We start from the raw sequence: 18,142 nt of genomic DNA, 5'->3' as shown, positions 1-18,142 counted from the left end.
GGGGGGGGGGGACACTCCCTGGGCTCCAGTAAAAGCCCTCCTCCCTTGACCTGGGGTCTGAGCTTGGCATTCTGGTCCAGCCACTCTTGGAGCTCGAGGCTCTCCCTTCCCGTCCATCCTGTGTCCACAGCTGAGTGGTCCCAGAGCAGAAGGCCGCAGAGAGGCAGTATTTCTTTTCCCATCTGGATAGGATCTAAGAAACCCTGGCTAGAAACTCCTCCTGGGGTGAAGGTTGAGTCTGTCTCCTTCTGCTGCTTGGTGGTGGGGTCCACACGCCTGAATCCAGTGTGAGAGATTTGCAAGCGGGTCACATCCTTTTCTGTGGGGGCTGTGGTCATGCGCTGGAAGGCATCCCCTCGGTCACTCGTAGTAGCAGCCAGGTGGCACCTTCTGCCATTACCGCAAGCGTCAATTTAGTGTCAGCAGGGAGACGAGCCTCGCTGTCCTAGAGGCGAGACTTCTTGATGAGATTTCTTACCCAGCAGCAGAGGTAAGGCAGCCCCACATTCTCAATCTGCTGTGTTCTTCACTGCACATGGAAAGTGGCTGGATCACAGCGGTGGGCCTTAGTTATCGATGCCAGGAAAAATAGCAAGCTTCCTCCGCTCACCTTCGTCTTGATTAGCTAACACATGCCCTTGGTAGAGGCTTGGGAAGGCGTGTAAGGGTGCCCTGCCCAAATCTCCCGTCCAGATGTGTCTCCTGGCCACTCAGCCCCCTCCCCGGAAGCAGCCCCTGCGGACTAGGCCAGGCACCCCCTCCAGGTTCATCCAGGATGGCCTCGTCTTGTTCCTCCCCTTGCTTTTCCATTGGACATCTACCACAGGGCGCACACACTTGCCAGCTCTAACAGCCGAGCTTCATTGCAGAGCTGGCCCTGATGTCGCTGCCGAGTTGACGGGCGCACTGCTTGGGGCTGATCTTTGACTAAGACACCAATGTGTGAGCATGCAGTGTAGGCCGTCACTGAACATGTGTCTAAATTCTAAAGGAGAGCTGCAAAGTCAAAGAGGAGAGGGCGTTTGTCACTGTCGCCTGTGTGGACATGTCCATCAGCTGTGTGTACGGTGTCCTCCTGGGTGGGGCTCTGGTGGCATCAGCCTGCATCTCTCTTGCCAGTCACTGCATTCAGGGGTGTAGAATGCCTTTGTGGGATGTGTGGCGTTTTGGCTGGTGGCCCCAATGTCTCCCTGCAAGCCACAGGCCTGCAGCTGCGCTCCTCCCTGAGGCCTGCGTGTCATCACTGCCCACACTTCAGCCCGACCTAGAGCAACCTTTGTGTACAGGGCAGAGCTGAGAATGGAATCTCACCATCCATGTTCCTGACCCCAGAACCACAGCTCCCCCACCTCAAGGAAGGGATTCGGAAAAAGCAGAAGCAGAGCCCTTGCTAGATGTGCAGGAGGCCCAGGATAGCCCCCGCGCGCACACACACACACACACAGCTGCAGCCCCTGCAGGCCACTGCCTCCCTCACTTGAGCCATTCCCATGGCCAGTCCCATCAAGCCCCATGGGAGCAAGGGGGGCAGGTTGCCTCGTCTCCCAGCTGGCTCAGGGTCAAGCCTTGTCTTCGCTTCCTGTGGCCCTTTCAATCCCTACAGAAAGAAGAGAAACAGCCCAGTGCAGCCCAGGATGCCAAACTCTGACCCCCAGGCAAGAAGCAGCCTCACAAAGTCACCGAGGGCAGGGACTAAGGGAGAACAGCCCCAGGCTCAGTCAGCCCAGACTGTCCAGAGCAGTCCTGGACCCGGGCAGGTGGGAAGAAGCCACTGGAACAGACTGTGCAAAAGCCAGACCATATGTTAGCCAGACCATGTGCCTGGCCACAGCCTCCAACGAGGAGGCTCAGGAGCTCAGCCCAGCCTCCTGAGAGAACCGCCCACTCTCGGGGTCTCACTAAAGGGGCTTGTCTGGAGAATCACCCACAGACTAACCCCGTGCCCCCACATGGTACCCAGGTGCCTTCTCCACCCATCCCCTCCCCCCCTTTTACTGAACAGCCACCAAATGCCACAAAGCAGGTATTGTCCTTACCTTGAGGGAGCTCTGGCCCCAGAGGACAAACCAGAAGTCAGTAAAACTTGTAAACAAATGCACAGGACAATTTCTGAGAGTCAAAACAGCAAGCAAGGTGTGATGGAGGAGCAGGGGAGTGGCCAGGCTTAAGAGACAGGAGGTCAGGGAAGAGGAAAGTGGTAAGAAAACAGAAAAACCAGAGCAGAAGAATCCAAGTACAGACAGAGAATCCAAGTACAGACAGCTCTCTCCAGAAAGCACCAAAGAGGCCACAGCAGCTGAACCCACGGAGAGGTGAGGGCCAGTCAGGATCTGGCCAAAGCGGCAGGCAGAAGAGGGGAGTCCTGGGCTTGGAAGGGGTGAGACCTAGCTTTAAAGCCACACCCTTAGGAGCGCTATGGGAGGTTGCGCCGTGGAAGGTGACACGGCAGAAAGGAGCTCCAGAGACCAGTATAGCCTGGGCCAGTCAGGAAGCCCGGGTGTTCTGAGCCACAGGGACAGACATTGAAGATTGGGGTGGGGAGATGGAGGCAGAGCACAGGAGGGCCTGCCCAGAGCTCTCCCCAGCAATGAGGCCTGGGAGCCATTTCCCTGGCCGTCAGGAGGCAGGTGGGGCGGGGGAGCGCCTGACTCAGTATATAAATATCTTTAATGAATAAATAGAAGTGCTTTTAAGGCTGCCAAGTCCCATCATTTCCACCTGCCATAAAATTTCATTAGAAGCAGGCGCTGTAGGGGACAGCCAGCCGCCATCAATCCACCCACCCACCCCAACCCCGCCTGGCTCCCAGGTGACCAGTCTGAGTCCACTGTTTCACACAGGCATGCCCTGTCTTGGGAAACATGAGGCTACAATAGGCAGGGACACGTGGCTTGTCACTGATAGTCTCCTCCCTGGCTAACCAGAACCCTGCGGCCTTCCCTGAAGCTTACTTGAGCTGAGTCCAGGGGCAACCGCTTTCAGCATAAAGGAACTTGGGAAACCTCAGAGCTGGAGAAGCCCACCTCAGGGCATCCAGCTTTTCAAGTGGAGAGTGAACTGCAGGCCACTGACCAAAACACATCTCTGAGCCCAGGGATGTCTTACAGGTTTCCTCAGTAGCTTTGCAAATGAAACACAACAGGGGAGTCAAGGATTTGCACAAGGCCACACAGCTCTCCTCACACTGCTGGCTGGGGATCCTCCAGGTTCTCCCCTGACCCCGCTGCCAATGGCTGTGGAGCCAGAGAGCCCAGCCAAGTGAGCCGGCCCAGCTGGCAACCCGCCTGGACATCTAGTCATCAGTTAAGCCCACTAAGAGGCCATCGCAGCCTGGCCAGCTGTCCTCCCTTCCTGTCTCACCTCAGCCCCCTGGGAGCCAGGGGACAGGCTTCTGGCCCAGCTGCTGCAGGAGAAAGTCTGTCAGAAATTCGGGGAGAGAGACTGGTGCACAGAGCGGGTGTCACGCAAGGGACTCCACGCAGCGTCAGTGGGCAGCCACCTGGGCAGTGACCACAGGGCACAGAGCCTGCACTGGCCAGCCCCTTCAGATTCCAGCCCTGCCCCTCCCCAGCTGTGTGACTCTGAGCAAGTCCTTTCACCTCCCGAGCCTCCTGTTCTCTCATTGGGGCTCTGCAGAAATGGTCCACTCAGTGTGTTCACTGAGGGCCATGAACTAGCACGCTTGGAACAGACTCACGGGCAGTGCTAAGCCATATTGAACCACCTTAGCAGTCGTCACCTGCTGTTTCCTGATCCCCTTCCGCTCTGGACTGAGCTGACACCTCGGTGTATACTGTCTAGAAGGGATGACCACACCCACAAGGACAGATGACCGTCCACCCATCCACAGACCCGCAACCAGGGCCCCACAGACGCAGATCACCAGCCCAAACCTGCACAGACCCAAGTTCAGTACCCAGGATCGCAGGCCTCCACCCACGCCTCTGACCTGTCCCCCACCACAGTGAGTGCTGGACTCGCACTCTGGACAGCCCCCCTCGGCAGAGGCAGAGACAGAAGCAAGTGTATCCACCCCAGAGCAGTGAGCTGGGGTCCCAACCCCCCCACGCTGCCCTCAGGAGCAACTTCACTGGGACAGCAGGCTGTGGAAGACGGGGTGGCCCGGCAGGATGGGCAGCAAGGCGTACACTGGGCCTCACTGTGACGGGCTGCGATGAGAAATAGTGTGCAAGGCACATGGGCATCCTACTGCTGCCTTCCTAGGAGGGCGTGCCAAGGATAGGCACGCCAGGCGGCTGGGAGGTGGGGGTGCTATGGAGAAGGGAGAAGACCGTGGCTGAAAGGAAGGGCACCACAGCTGTGAACTATCAGAGAAGGCCTGGGGGAGAGTGTCAGGGCTGAGACTGACAATCATGGGGATATCGGGGCGGAGGGAGCATTCCTGGCAAAAGACAGGAACACAGCGCACAGGTCTTTGTGGCAGATGTGGTGTGGCTGAGAATGGGAGATGGACGCAGAGGTGAGGGGCCAAACTGACGGAGCTTTGTTGGCCGGGGAGGAGTTGGACCATCTTCAGCCTGCCAAGGGGACTCGCTGGAGACTGGTAAATGGGGGCAAAGAGGCCACAAAGGGTTTGTGCGAGGGGATGACACACAGCCAGGGAGGGAGAGACTGAAACGCCACTGTGGCTGGGGCAGGGCCACTCTCATCCTCCATGTCCGTCTGGCTTTGTCTCAAATGACCCTCAAAGTGGCCCAGAGCAATAAACACAAAACACCTGAACCTGGGACACAGAGGTTCCAGAGCCTGTTATGGCTGAACGGTCCCTGCAAATCACCTAAGCTGGGACGGAAGGGCAGGCATAACGTCTTGTGTTTGAGGACAGCTCGGCCTTCCTGAGGGGCCCAGGGCAGGGTTTGGAGAGCCCTCTTGAAGCTGGACCCTCCCAGACCCATCAGCCTGTCCTTGTAGATGAGAAGCTTCGGCTCAGAGAAGAGGCTGGCTTGTGTTTGGCTGCTCCGAGTGAGGCCGGAGACTAGAAGTCTGAGCCCGGCACTGGCCCTCAGAGTATGTTCTGGCCGTATGCTTCTTGTTACAGCAGCAGACACAACAATTCAGGTGGCAGGCGATGGTCCCTCCTGCCTGGACATCAGGTGGGGCTTCTCGGAGGAGGAAACACTGGCTCGGCCATGGAGGGTAGTAATAGCTAATTGGGAACTATCCAGGACCAGGCTGGACGGCACAAAAGAAGCCAGTGCAGAGAGGGAGCCACTCCAGAGCGCAGAGCACAGTCCAGGGCTGTGAACAGGGAGGCTAAAAGGGACGAGGTCACCTGGGAGGTGGATGGAAGCTGGCTGCCACTCAGGAAAGCCAGTATGAAAGTCCCTCCACGGTGGTGGCTTCCAGAGGGGCAGTGACGTCAGGATAAAGAGGCAGGGGGCATGCTGGGGGCTGCGTAGAGCCAGGCACTATACAGGTCAGAGCCTCTTCAGACATGTCCAAGCTTTAGGACGGCTGCACATAACCTAGGATACCTGTGAATGCAGTCCAGCACACCCGTGGTTCACAGCGTGTGTCCATACAATCCTCGCTCCAAGCCGGGCACGTGAAGCCCACCCAAGACCTCAGGGTTCCCCCTCTCCAAAGCCACAGACTTCACTGGCTCCCGGAGCTAGCACCTCTTTTGTGGGTCCCCATGGTCAAACTCAACCTGTGTTCCATGCTCCTTCCCACCCACCCCTGCAAGATGGCGTGACTGCTGTGTCCCCAGAAACATAAGCTGGCCTTCATCCGTGTCTCCTACTGTCCAACCGTCTGTCTACGCGTTCTTCCTCCCAACCAGCCTGTCTGTCATGCCAGCCCCTTGCTGTATGGGGACACAGGAATGACTGAACTGTCCCTGGGCTGCACTAACAGGGGAGGCCATTGTGACAATGATGGTGACGACTCAGGGCACCAAGAACAAGTGATGGGAAGATGAAGCTGGGAAGGGGGCAGAAGGGAGAGGAAAGGAGGGCCCACTCCTGCCCGTCTCCTCAGGATAGTCAGCCTACAATGTCAGCATCCCAAACAAAGGGCAGTGCTCCATTATTAGTGTTATTAATTATCATTAAGCTAATTAAATGCTAATTACAACTAAGAACATGGTGATAAAAGTGCCACCTCGGATTTAAGTGCCTCCGCCTCCAGCCCCAGAGTGAGTGAGGCCCCAGCTTACCGCATAATGCTGCGCACAGTAGGTGCTCAGCGGAGCCTGCATCCAAAGCCACAGCTCTGACATCTGCAGCTCCTTGTTCTGCAGATGGGTTCCCTGGGGCCGGGGAGGGGAAACGGCGGGCTCCAGGTCACCTGAAAGTCTGATAGATTGAAACCAAAATACCCAGTCCCAGCTGCGGCCAAGCTCCCTTCATCCATAACAACTTATTTCCTTTTCTGGGAAAAAAAAAAAAAAGCAGCCATCAGTAACAGCCGTGCTGTTCCCGATTAAACAAGGCAAATTCTATCGGAACTGAGGTGGGGGGCCTGGACACCTAGCTATACAGGCCGGCATGAGAACCGAGATGGAGCCATGAACAAACAGCGATGAGACAAGACAGTCTTGGCCCCTCCCAGCACTAATCGCCCCTGGAGCTGTTGTCTGGAGACCTCTGGGCAACACGGGCCTCCTGGTCACCAAGTAAGATCCTGCTGCCCCTAACACGGGTACAGCCTGGGCAGCCAGCCAGGCTCCAAGAGCCCATGAGAAGTCGTGGACCTGACTGTGTCCATCTGGGTGGCACAAGGCTGGGCCCCTGAAGCCTTCTGAGGACCTCGTGGTAGACAGGGGTCATTTAAGCTGACACTGGGCTTCGCAGGGGTAGACACAACACGGCTGCTCACAACCTCTGGGAGGTTCAGTGGGGGCAGCGCTCTTCTGGCCTGGCCCTCTAGGCTCTTTCTCCAGCAAGTTTGGCTTTTCTTAAGAGCGTCCTGGTCAGAGGCTGGCTCTGCTGGCCTGTCTACCATGGGCTTCTGTGATTACAGGACAGCAAGCAGGTGAGGGCAGCGCCCCTGTTGATCATGATCCCCTGTCCCCACATTGGCTGCACCAAGGTGGACACTGCTGGATGGGGGCCTTCAGGTTCAAACTGCACAAGTGTGCGGTACAAGCCTGGACTCTGGGAGACAAAATCTAGCATAACAGGTGGCATAGCCCACCTCAAGGAACTCATGAAAAGGAAGACACTGCAAAACCCAAGAAATTACCTCAAAGGAGAGAAGGGTCCCTGATGAACTGCCAATAGAAAAAAATAAGCAAGATAATGAGCTAAAAAAGCAAATGAGTATGTGAGCATGAGTGTGTGCTTAGAGAGAGTGTGTGTGCATCTATGCATGTATGTATTTAGGAGTGTGCATGTGTGTGTGTGATGAGCATGTATGTGTGTGTGCGTGTGTGTTCATGTGCGTATGTGTGGTGTGGTCGGAGGGCTTCTCAGTTGGGCTGAGACTTGTAGGAGCAACTGGGGAGAGCTGGAAAGATGCAGAAAGGGAAGAAGAGTGCAAAATGCAGTCAGAGAATGGATTGAGGAATAATAAGCAGGAAACAGAAGCCACACAGGATCAAGGTCACACTACGGGAGTCCATTGTTACCCTAGCCTCCGGTTCCTCTCTCCGTTCTATTCTTCGAGCTCCTGTGCCCCCACCCAATGGCCTCCTTCAAGGTGACTGAGCTCTCTCCATTGCTTGAATTATTGCTGTGCCATTAATAATCATTACCCCTCCCCGCTTTTTACCTTCTGGCATTGTTTGTCCCTTGACATTGGCTACAGGCCCAAGAAAAGGTCTCCTGGTCTTCTGGGTCCTTCCATTGAATGGAGCATGTGAGGTGCCCCCAAAATCTCAGGGTCCCTCCTCTTCAAAGCCCCAGACTTCACTGTGTCCTGGACCTAGCTGTGGGCCACAGTGGTACCCTGTGCCTTTCCACACACTGACACGTCGGGCCACAGAGGCCACCGGAAGATGGCATGCCTCTCATCCCAGGCTCACAAGCAGAGCAGGAGGGTGGTGAGGTCCAGGTCATACAAGAGAATGGTGCAGGGATCTAAGACAACCTCAGGGGCCGGGGCGACGGCGTGAAGACCTGGATTTGGATTTCCCATCACTCCACAGAAAGCAGCTGAGTTCGACACTGGTAGGGAGAGCAGAAGAGAAGCAGCCCTCAGGGCCCGCTGGCCAGCCAGCAGAGCCAGCTTCTTGGATTCCAGGTTCAGTGAGAGACTCTGTCTCAAGAGACAAAGTGTAGTTCAAGCCAGGAAGACACGTGACATCCGCCTCCGGCCTCCACAGGCAGCACATGAGCACACGTGAGCATGAACACACACATATATATGCAAAGGGAAAAACAAACAAAAAAACAAAACAAACCTCAGCCCCTCACTGACATGGTGCGGATGTGACTTCACACCTAGGTGTCCCAGCTCTGGCCATCAAGTTTTTAGAAGATACCGTGTGCATTTTGGCTGGCCGCATACTGTGACTTTCCCTTGAGCTTGAAATGAGTTCAAAGTTCCGAAACAGTTGAAATGTCCAAACCATAAAAACAAAGAAGGCATTTATGTATTCCCCTACATCCCCTGGACCCAGGGTCCTCGGCTGAACCAGGTAGTGATGGGGCGTCAGGTGACACAGTGGCTCTGTCAAGTGGGTGGTCCTTTCCCCCACTCTGTGAGTGGGAAGCTGAAGCACAGAGGTGTCCGCTTGCTCTCTGAGCCCACACAACCACGTAGGGGCAGGAGACCTGCTACAGTGGAAGCCCAGCAGGGGGTGGGGAGACCAGGCTGACAGCACCTCTGGATGCCTGCTTTGGGGGGGGTGGACACTGAGCAGTGGCCCTACCCCTGCCCTTTACTGCCCTCAGAAGGAGGGGGAGCCTCAGGGCTGTTGCCTGGTCAAGGGCTGATTGATCCTTCACGGTCCCTGGAGCTGGTCCCCTCATCCGTACCCCGGGCTGCTTCGTGTTTTCTTGTCTCTGATTGTAAACAGATTTGACTAAAGAGGTAAATTAGAAGTTAATTAGAGAGAACATGATTGATGAGGCCGTTTGCCGTGATTGGGAGGCGTGGTAAGGATGGGGCTCCCTGTGTGGAGGCAAGGGATGAGGGAGAGGGGGATGATGGAGAGGGGGAAAGGGAGAGGAGGAGAAGGGGGAATTAGGGGAAAGGTCACAGGAAGTTCTGCAGGAGCAGGTGCAGTGGGTGGGGAGACGTTTGCTTAAGTTTTCCATCTTCTAGGCCTCAGGCTTCAAGGCAGCGCCCCAGACTGTGAGGCCCCAGGCACAGTACTCCATGAAACCTGGTAACGGGGCCAGGGCCTTCTGGCCTTACTATGCTGCAGCCGTCCTGGGAGTGGCCAAACTGTCATCCTGGTGTGTACCCTGGCTGGAAGACACAATGCCTGAAAACATGCACATTGTCCCAGGCTGTGAGCCCTGTGGCCAGGTTGACCCTGCATCTCCATTTTTCAAGTTGGATTGTGGATACTTGGAGCTGAGCCAACTCAGAGCCCCAGGGCCAGCAAGACAGCACTAAGGCAACTCCTAGACTGAGCTTCTCAGCTCCAGCTTCAGCTGCTCTGAGGTCTGACCTCCAGGCTCCTCCCAACTCCACCCTGCTCACACACCCCCAACCACCGGGCCAGCTCACCCTTTGTCCTTGTCCCAGCATAACTCTCTTAGACCACATGTGGTCCCCAGCTCTGCCACTGGCCTTTCTTTTTCACATCCAGGCTGAGAAAGAAGCCATCCTACCAACTCCTTTGTTCTCCCAGGGAAAACAAGATTCAGAAACCAGAGTGACTTCAGAAGTCCCTGGCCTTCCCTGGGCCTTGGTTTCCCCACTTACACAATGGGGTAGCATGCTAATCGTCACAGTCCCCACATCTAGGGAGTGACCTAGAGGGACCAGGGAGAGGCCACTCAATAGCTGGTGTTCTTGGCCTCTTTTGTGCGGAGGCTGAAGCACATTGCTCGTGAGCATCTCAGTTCTCACAGAGCGTAGGAGTCACTGTCTCCGCTCAGGAGAGGGTGAAACTGCAGGCTCAGAGAGGTGAAGCAGCGCTCTCAGGATGGCACGCCGGGGCTGGGCTGAGGCAGACTTCTGACACAGGGATGGGAGAGTGTGCAGCTGGAGTTGCACCCCTCCAAGGCGGGCAAGCAGGTGACGGCTGAGGGTGAGGCGCACTGGAGGACAGCAGGAAGCATGCAGTGAGTGTGGGTACGCAGAGCAAGAAGAACAGGGGCAGGTTGTACAGGTCAGGCCAAGCATCTACCCTCTCGGCCTCAGTCTGTCCATCAGGGAGATGGGGATAATCACAGCCCCCTTCAGGAGGTGTCAACACATCTGAAGTCAAGGGCACAGTCCTGCTTGCTCACTGGGGACCTCCAATCAATCACATCTATTCCTCTAAACAGCTCTGGAGGGATAGGGAAAGGGAAACATCTTACAGGCTGGGAAACTGAGGCAAGGAGAGGAGCTATGCCAGTGGTATGCCCTGTCACTCACCATGGTGGCAGAGGAGGGATGGCAGCTTTGGACCTATGGATAACAGGAAGGAAAAAAATGAAGAGGTGAGCATAGTCCTGAAGACTGTTCTCCAAACGGCCTCGGTGCTCTTAGCCTCGCATCTTGAAGGGAGAGTCACGGGGATGAGAGGTTCAGAAAAGTCCCTGCACTGGGATGCATTGGGAAGCGTAAATAGAGATGGTCCAAATTCCAGAGGAAGAAGACTACAGGCAGCCAGGAGTGCAGGAAACACGGCTATGGACGTTCCTGGTTACAAAAACAGAGGACTGAGACTGTCGGGATTAGAGGGGAGCTTGTCCGCCCTTCATCCACTGTGGCTTGATTTAATTGTGAGTGCTGGCAAAGACTGAAGCCTGTTCCAGCCATCTAGTCACTGGGCAGCAGCGTCTGTGTCCCTGAATTGGAAGAGGACACCTGCTGGAGACCTGAGGGCCCTTTCCAACCCTGAGGCGTAAGAAGGAGAGAGGGGAGGCTGGCTTGGATTAGTGCTTGTTCCTTCAGGGACCATGGATGACACCTGCAGTGGGGGGGGGGGGGGGATGTAGGGACTGGGACTTGGATCTCAGAGGAAGTGGAGACCGGGCCTGCGTCTCCTGGATCCCAGGTCCTCCTCCCAGCACCCAAGGAGTACAGCCTGACCTCTGTTATCACCAAGCTGCAATCTTAACCTCAAACCTTCCCAGAGCAGAAAGACTGCCCCTGTTTCAGTGCAAAGACCCACAGAACATCAAGTTTGTCATAACGCACACTTCTGTGCCTATAGGTACCAGGCTCATTTTGTGCAAAAGGCAGGGGGTCGGGGGAGTGGGCAGTGCTCTGCAAGGCCCCTGGTATCACATGGGGTAGGATTTACCAAGTGCTCTCCTCGGTGGCGGCAGCCGGCCATTGAGGCACACTGTTCATTGTACTTCAGGAATATCCATCATGGACCCAGGATCTGCCATCAGACAGGTTTTTGGCTTTGGGCTCCCTGGGCCTCAGTCTCCTCAGCTGCAAGATGGTGCTTGCATGCCAAGTCCTAGGAGGATTAAATGGAATGCCACAATATCCATGTAGCACAAAGCCTGGTGCATTTTGGTGAGCCATGGCTATGGTGATGCAAAAGTAATCACCAAGGTAGGCAGGCACCAGAGCTTACCGTGTGCCAGGTCCCAAACCCAGGTCAGGCTGCGGAGACTGCTCTGGGTGTGTCCTGCTCCTTTACTGGAGGCTGTAGCGGACTGAGCAAGGGCTACATCTGGCCTTGAGGACACCATGAGGAATGAGAGAGCTATCATTTTGCCATTACAATGCCTACAGTTTGGTGGCGGCCGTGGCGGCGGCAGCAGGGGATGGGGTGGGGGGTGTCAGGCATCGGCTAACTATACAACTCATGACTATATTAGAATAGTGACAGGGGTAGTCTTGGTTCCTGTGGGTGCGCTGGCTGGGACCCTGCTGCCTGTCTACGACCTTTTGCTCTGCAGTAAAAAGTCTCAAGAACAAATTGTCCCCAGAGGGGGGAGCAATCTTCAGTGTGAACAACTCTTCTTGACTCACAAGGTCGTTCGTTCCTCTGTCCCCCAGGCTGAGAGCCTGTTTTCCGCTGGCTTCCCCCTGATGGCTCTGGTCACAGGAACCTGGAGCAGGGGACCTTGATCACCTCTCTGAACCTCACTAGACACAACCAAATGAGGCGAAACAGCCGCACCCATGGCAGGATCGTTGAAAGTGCTAAGTCCTGAGCCCAGCACACAGAGCTCCAGAGCTGCTCATTCTCTTCCTGTGTGAGCATGTGGAGAGCCCCGCCTTCTAGTCCCGTCTAGCCGCAGGCCCACCATGTACTGTCCCTTAGGAATGTCAGGAGGCACACTAGACTATGGTGCCCTCCATGAGGCGATCCAAGTTGAGATGCACTGAGGAGGCAGAGGCTATCCGAGAACACGGCAAGTGAACCGCCATCTCCAAGACAACAAGCTGCAAAAGAAACCTGCCTTGCCAGCACACTGCGTGTGGACTCAGCACTTGTGGAACTGTGGTATGTAAGCTCTAAGACACATGTTGGGCATACTGGGGTGCCCGGTAAATTGGCAGATTGTCAAATATCTCCCCCACCCCAGCATCTAGGCTGTACAAGAATCACCCTCAGGTGAGCTCCAGACTTCCGTAGGCACAGCCAGCCTTCCCAGAGAGTCTAAAGCTACAAACATCTCAAAACTCGGTCTAAGGGCTGGAGAGAGGGCTCAGCAGTTAAGAGTGCAGAGGACCCACGTTCAGCTCTCGGAACCTGCATGGAATGGCCTCTGGCTCCAGCTCTAAGGGGTCCTCCTATGCCCTCTTCTCATCTCCATGGGTACTACATGCAGGTACATATAGGGACAGAGACACAAAATTTAAAAATTAAAAATAAATCTTAAAAAAAAAAAAAAAAAAAAGGAAATGTGGGGCAGACGGATCTCTGTGAGTTTGAGGCCAGCCTGGTCTATGAAGTGAGTCCAGGACAGTCAGGGCTTTTGTTACACAGAGAAACCCTGTCTTAAAAAAACAAAAAAAAGAAAATCCAGCCAGTGGTGGTGGTGCACATCTTTGATCTGAGCACTCAGGAAGCAGAGGCAGGCAGATCTCTGAGTCTGAGGCCAGCCTGGTCTACAGAGTGAGTTCCAGGATAGCCAGGGCTACATAGTGAGACTTGGTCTCAAAGAACAAAGCAAAACCCATCTGTTGGTGGGTGTGGTGATGTGTGCCTTTAATCCTGCACCCAAGAGGGAGGGGACTGGGGAGATGGCTCAGAGGTTAAGAGCACTGCTTGCTCTTCCAGAGATCCTGAGTTCAATTCCCAGCAACCACATGGTGGCTCACAACCATCTTCTGGCGTTCAGGCATACATGCAGGCAGAACATATATTAAAAAAAAAAAAAAAAAAAAAAAAAAAAAAAGGCAGAGGAAGGCAGATCCCAAGGCCATCCTGATCCACATGGTGAGTTCCTTGCCAGCCAGAATTATTGGAAAAAAATAACAGTGGCCTGGGCACTAAGTTAATATACCTCCAATCTGATAGAGACTTCCTAACAGAGACTTCATGTGGATGTGATGTGTATAATGGTGTAAACCTGGTTCAGGGGGAGCTGTGAAGCCCAGAGAAAGCCAGTAATTTACCCAAGCTCACACAGGGAGATGATAACCAAGGCTGGCCTGGGCCTGGGCCAGCATCTCACAAGAGGCTGTGTCACCAGAGTACTGGAAGGGCAAGGCTTTTTTCTGTATTTCACCTTAATAATGATGGAGCCTGGTACAGTCAGGGCTACTCCAGTGACTGGCCAGGAGCCTCGGTAGCCATTATTGGAGCTGTAAGTCATTCTCTTTATCCAGATCCTAGGCGGCAATTTAGAAAATTTAATTAAAGGGGGAGAAATGGGGACACCTTGAGTTCCCTGCCTCCCGTTAGAATGAGTGAAATACACAGGCTATAAATGGAGGTGCTGTCGGAGACGCAGCTCTGATGTTTTATTGCCAAGTTTTATTCGCTGATGTAAACGTAATCGCTGGCAACTGGAGTTCTATTAATGCACATATTTCCACACACCCAGGGCCCCGCCTGCCCCGCCCCCACCTCAGGGCGCTTTCACCCACCTCCCAGGTCAGCCCTGGTGCTATCGGAGGCATGTTGGTGCCAAGTCTGGATTTCCCTGCCAGTTTTACACCCTCCCATGGCAGGTAAGACTTTAATAGAATTCCACTGCTCCTCTGAGCTCAGTAATGCATTCTAGAAATTAGGCAGCTATATCCTGAAGCCATTGTTCCCCTTACAAATGGGCTCCCTCAAAGCCAGTGACCGTGGGGTCCCGATAAGCTCCCATGAAGCCTCGCTCCCATGTTATTGGCGTGTGCAAGGTGCGGCTCTGGCTTGCATTGCTCATTGTTAGGTCCTGATACATTTAAGTCGTTTCCCCATGAATCAGGCAGCTCAGGTATTTCCCCCCTCGTGACATTGATAGATGAGCAAGAGGAAGCCATTTAGACGGTGCTCTATAGGGCCCTGGCCCGCACGGTGAATGATTTCCAATGCCTGGTTTAATTTATTTTTAAATGAAATTTGTTATTGATTCTGGATTAAAAGGACAAATCTTACGGCTGTTACCACTGACAGAGCCACAGTGCTCAAGTGACACCTTTCAAGGAGGGGAGGGAGGGTGGCCTCCCAGAGTCAGGGGGAGGGCGGGGACTCTCCACTGAGCTCTGCTGACTTGGCAGTGAGAGCACAAGGTCCCCCCCCCCCCCGTTTGGAGCCAGTTTGAGATGAGCACCTTTCCCAACTGGAGAACGTGCTCGCCTTCCAAGCCTCATTTGCGTAGGGGAAATAGCACTGATATTTGCCTCTCGTCATCCACATGACTGCTAGACGCTTGCTCAGTTGCCTCCAGGGACAGGGGATTTACTCTCTCCCGGAGCATTCCAGAGCCCAGCGAGAGAGTAGAATGCTCTGTCCTGGTGGATTCCCCGAGACTTTCCTGGGACAGCGTGCCCTTACCCTCTGCCTCACCCAGCTCAGTCTTACAGGCTCGGTGGTTTGCATTCGGATCAGGGGTGCAAACAGCTACACAAGGAAGGCCCGTAGCCTCGGAATTTGTTCTTTGCATCTGGCTCAGCCTTGCACAAGTGACTCCGTCTCCCTGAGCTTCCGTCTCCTTGATTGTGAAAGGAGAATATTGGCCTCGGGGGTCATGAGTGCGAATGGAGCCTGGTAGAGGTGGGGGGGTCCCTCCAACGATGGGCCAGGAGCCTAGATGGCCATTACCGGAGCTGTAAGTCATTCTCTTTATCCAAATCTTAAGAGGAAATTTAATTAAAGGGAGAGAAATGGAGACACCTTGAGTTCCCTGCCTCAGGGGTCATAGATATGAATATGATTTGTAAACTGTAAATTGCTGTTTAAGTAGGTGTTCTCGACAATGTAAGTGGAACTGTAGGAGACAAGAGGAGAGCCCTGGTATGGGAGACAGAGGACCTGAGCATGTTTGGGCAAGTCACTGGCCCTGCCTGGTTCCTACTCTCCTAAGATGCAATGAGAATTGTTGCGTTAGAGCTGCTCAGAGGGCCCAAGAGCCTGGGCTCTGCAGCCTAGACCAGCACACTTCTAGCATCGCCTTGCTTTGGGCACCAAAGTCAACCTTTCTGAGTCTTGGTTTCCTCGTCTGTAGATGACAATGACTGGAAGATTTATTCCCTGTGTGCAGGCACTGTCCTAAATGCTGTTCACTCGGCAAATGATTTGCTTTTCACGAAGATCATTGAGGGAGGTCTTATTACCCTTACGTCACAGAGAAAGAAACTGAGGCAGAAAAATGAAATCACTTTGCTATGGTATCAGGGCTAGCAAGAAGTTGGGGCCCCTCCAGTACCATCCCACTTGAAACTTGAAACTCAAGGTGTGGCTCTAGGACCCAGTATTTTTTTTTAATGTGTGTGTGTATGTGTGTGCGCGTGCATGTGCACGCATGTGCCTACGTGTGGAGGTCAGAGGGCAAGCCTCGGTGGCAGTCACCTTCCACCTTGTTTGAGGTCTCTTGCTGTTCAGCGCGGGGCACAGCAGGCTAGCTGACCTGTAGCTTCCAGGCTTCTCTTGTTCCACCCTCCATTAGATGTAGGACCGCTGGGGTGGCGGGCACACACCACCAAATAGCTTTGCATGGGTTCTGGGGATCTTAGCTCAGGTCCTCTTGTGCAGCAATTGTCTTCTGTACCTAGTCATTGTCCCAGTCCCTAGAGTCCACTCTTATAACCAGCATCCTGCCGGTGTGGCCTCATTTTCTCCGAGGCAAGTGGGATGGCTAGATTAATTTGCACAGTGTCGGGTTCACTGCGGTGCAAAATGGGGCTGGGGACTGGGAAAAGGTAGCAGGTGTTTCTTGGGAACTTAGGCTGGATGCTGGCCCACGAGGCACTCAGTGACACAGTGGGCCTTCCCAGGTACACATATGGGAGGCCAGAACTTGATGGAGAGAAAGCATGTTCAAGGATGGAGCAGCGGTCACATCACAGAAAGATAATGCCAGTCAGACGAGCCAAGACGCCCAGGTAAGCAAGTGCAGCTGTCAGTCATCACACCATGAGCCTTCCCGAGTCAAAGCTTTCCTAGGAGCTGGTCATGATGACAATGCATGCCACCTGTAAACCCAGGACTGGGGGGAAGAGAGAGAGAGAGAGAGAGGCAGGAGGATTGAGAGATCGAGACCAGCCTCAGATACATAGTGAGTTCAAGTCCAGCCTGGGTTACATGAAACACTCTCACAAACAAACAAACAAACAAAAACAAAACAAAACAAAAAACTAGCCAACCAGAAAACAAATAAAAATTTAAAATATAGTACCTAGAGGCTGTGCGTGAAGACCCTGAGAGGCTATGACTTCTCCCTTCTCTCCTGTCTCGCTCAATCTCTGTGCCTGACTGTCTCTCTTTGTATTTTGAAATGTATTTGTTTCCAGTCTGCGTTTTAAGAGGAAAAGCCCAAGTTCGAGGCCGAGTTCTGCCACCACAGTGTTCTGGACAGGTCTGGGACAGGAGTTGTTGGAAGAGCCTGTGCATTCCTGGGCGATCCCGAAGGCGACTGTGTCTGCGGTACTGAAAGGGCGTCTGGCGGGGACGCCCGCGGTGCTGACATAGTTCTAAGAACGACGCCTGGCGGGGAAGGATGCACGGTTGTGAGGACACTGGGTCGTTTCTGGCGCCCTCAGGGTGCTATCCACCACAGCCTCTGGGAGAGGGCCGGGAAGACAGAAGAAAGGCAGAGAGCCCGGAGTGCCCCTCCGCTTCTCGAGTCTCTCAAACTTTAGGTACCGGGCGCCGAGCGCCCGCGGAGCTGGCGACTGGGTCCCCGCGGTGCTGCGTGGGGGCGGTGTCCACGGTGCTGAACCTCCGCGGCTCAGCGCGCCCGGGGCGCTGTCCGTGGTTCTGAAAAGATGGACGGCGCAGGGTGCCGTCCTTCGCAACGCTGAGACCACCCCGGAGAAAGCGAGGGAGAAATGGGGCGCGGGGGACCCTTCCTGGGGTCGGAGGCCTGGCCCCAGATCTCCGCAGGATCCCAGGGAAAGCAATCTGATGAAATGGGCTCCTCTTGTAATGCGCACAAACCCTTCTTTCCGGTCCCAACAACCCCAGTGAAGGGGTCAGGGAAGGAATCTTGGGAATGAAAGAGGCTTCATGCTTATACACACACACACACACACACACACACACACACACACACACACACACACACACACATCCTTCCGTCTAGGGGGAGCTTTACAGTCCAGAAGGGGGCGATCCAGTTCACTGTCTAGAGCCCCCAAAAAGCTAAGCCACGAGCCCCACTAACTGCTGAGTTCCAGAGAGGGGAACCCCAACGAGAACCACAGAGGGGTCACGTGGGCGCAGCGGTGCTCCCCACTTTACACGCCTAACTCCTAAGACCCTCACTGCTGCTTCCTGGAGGTGACATATGTCCCCACTTCTCAGACGAAGACCTTGAGGTGCAGGCACTAGGGATCTACACGATCACGCGGGGAGCCTAAGGCTCGCCCGTCTCTCATCCCGGGTGCGACCCCCACTCGCTTCCATCCGGCCCGCAACCCGCCTGGCCCCGGCCCCGGGCACTGCCCAGCT

Source organism: Psammomys obesus, unplaced genomic scaffold (assembly GCF_907164565.1).
Source record: "Psammomys obesus unplaced genomic scaffold, mPsaObe1.curated_primary_1811, whole genome shotgun sequence".
NCBI classification, from domain to species: domain Eukaryota; kingdom Metazoa; phylum Chordata; class Mammalia; order Rodentia; family Muridae; genus Psammomys; species Psammomys obesus.
The sequence above is the reverse complement of the archived record's forward strand: the minus strand, read 5'-3'. Positions refer to the sequence as shown.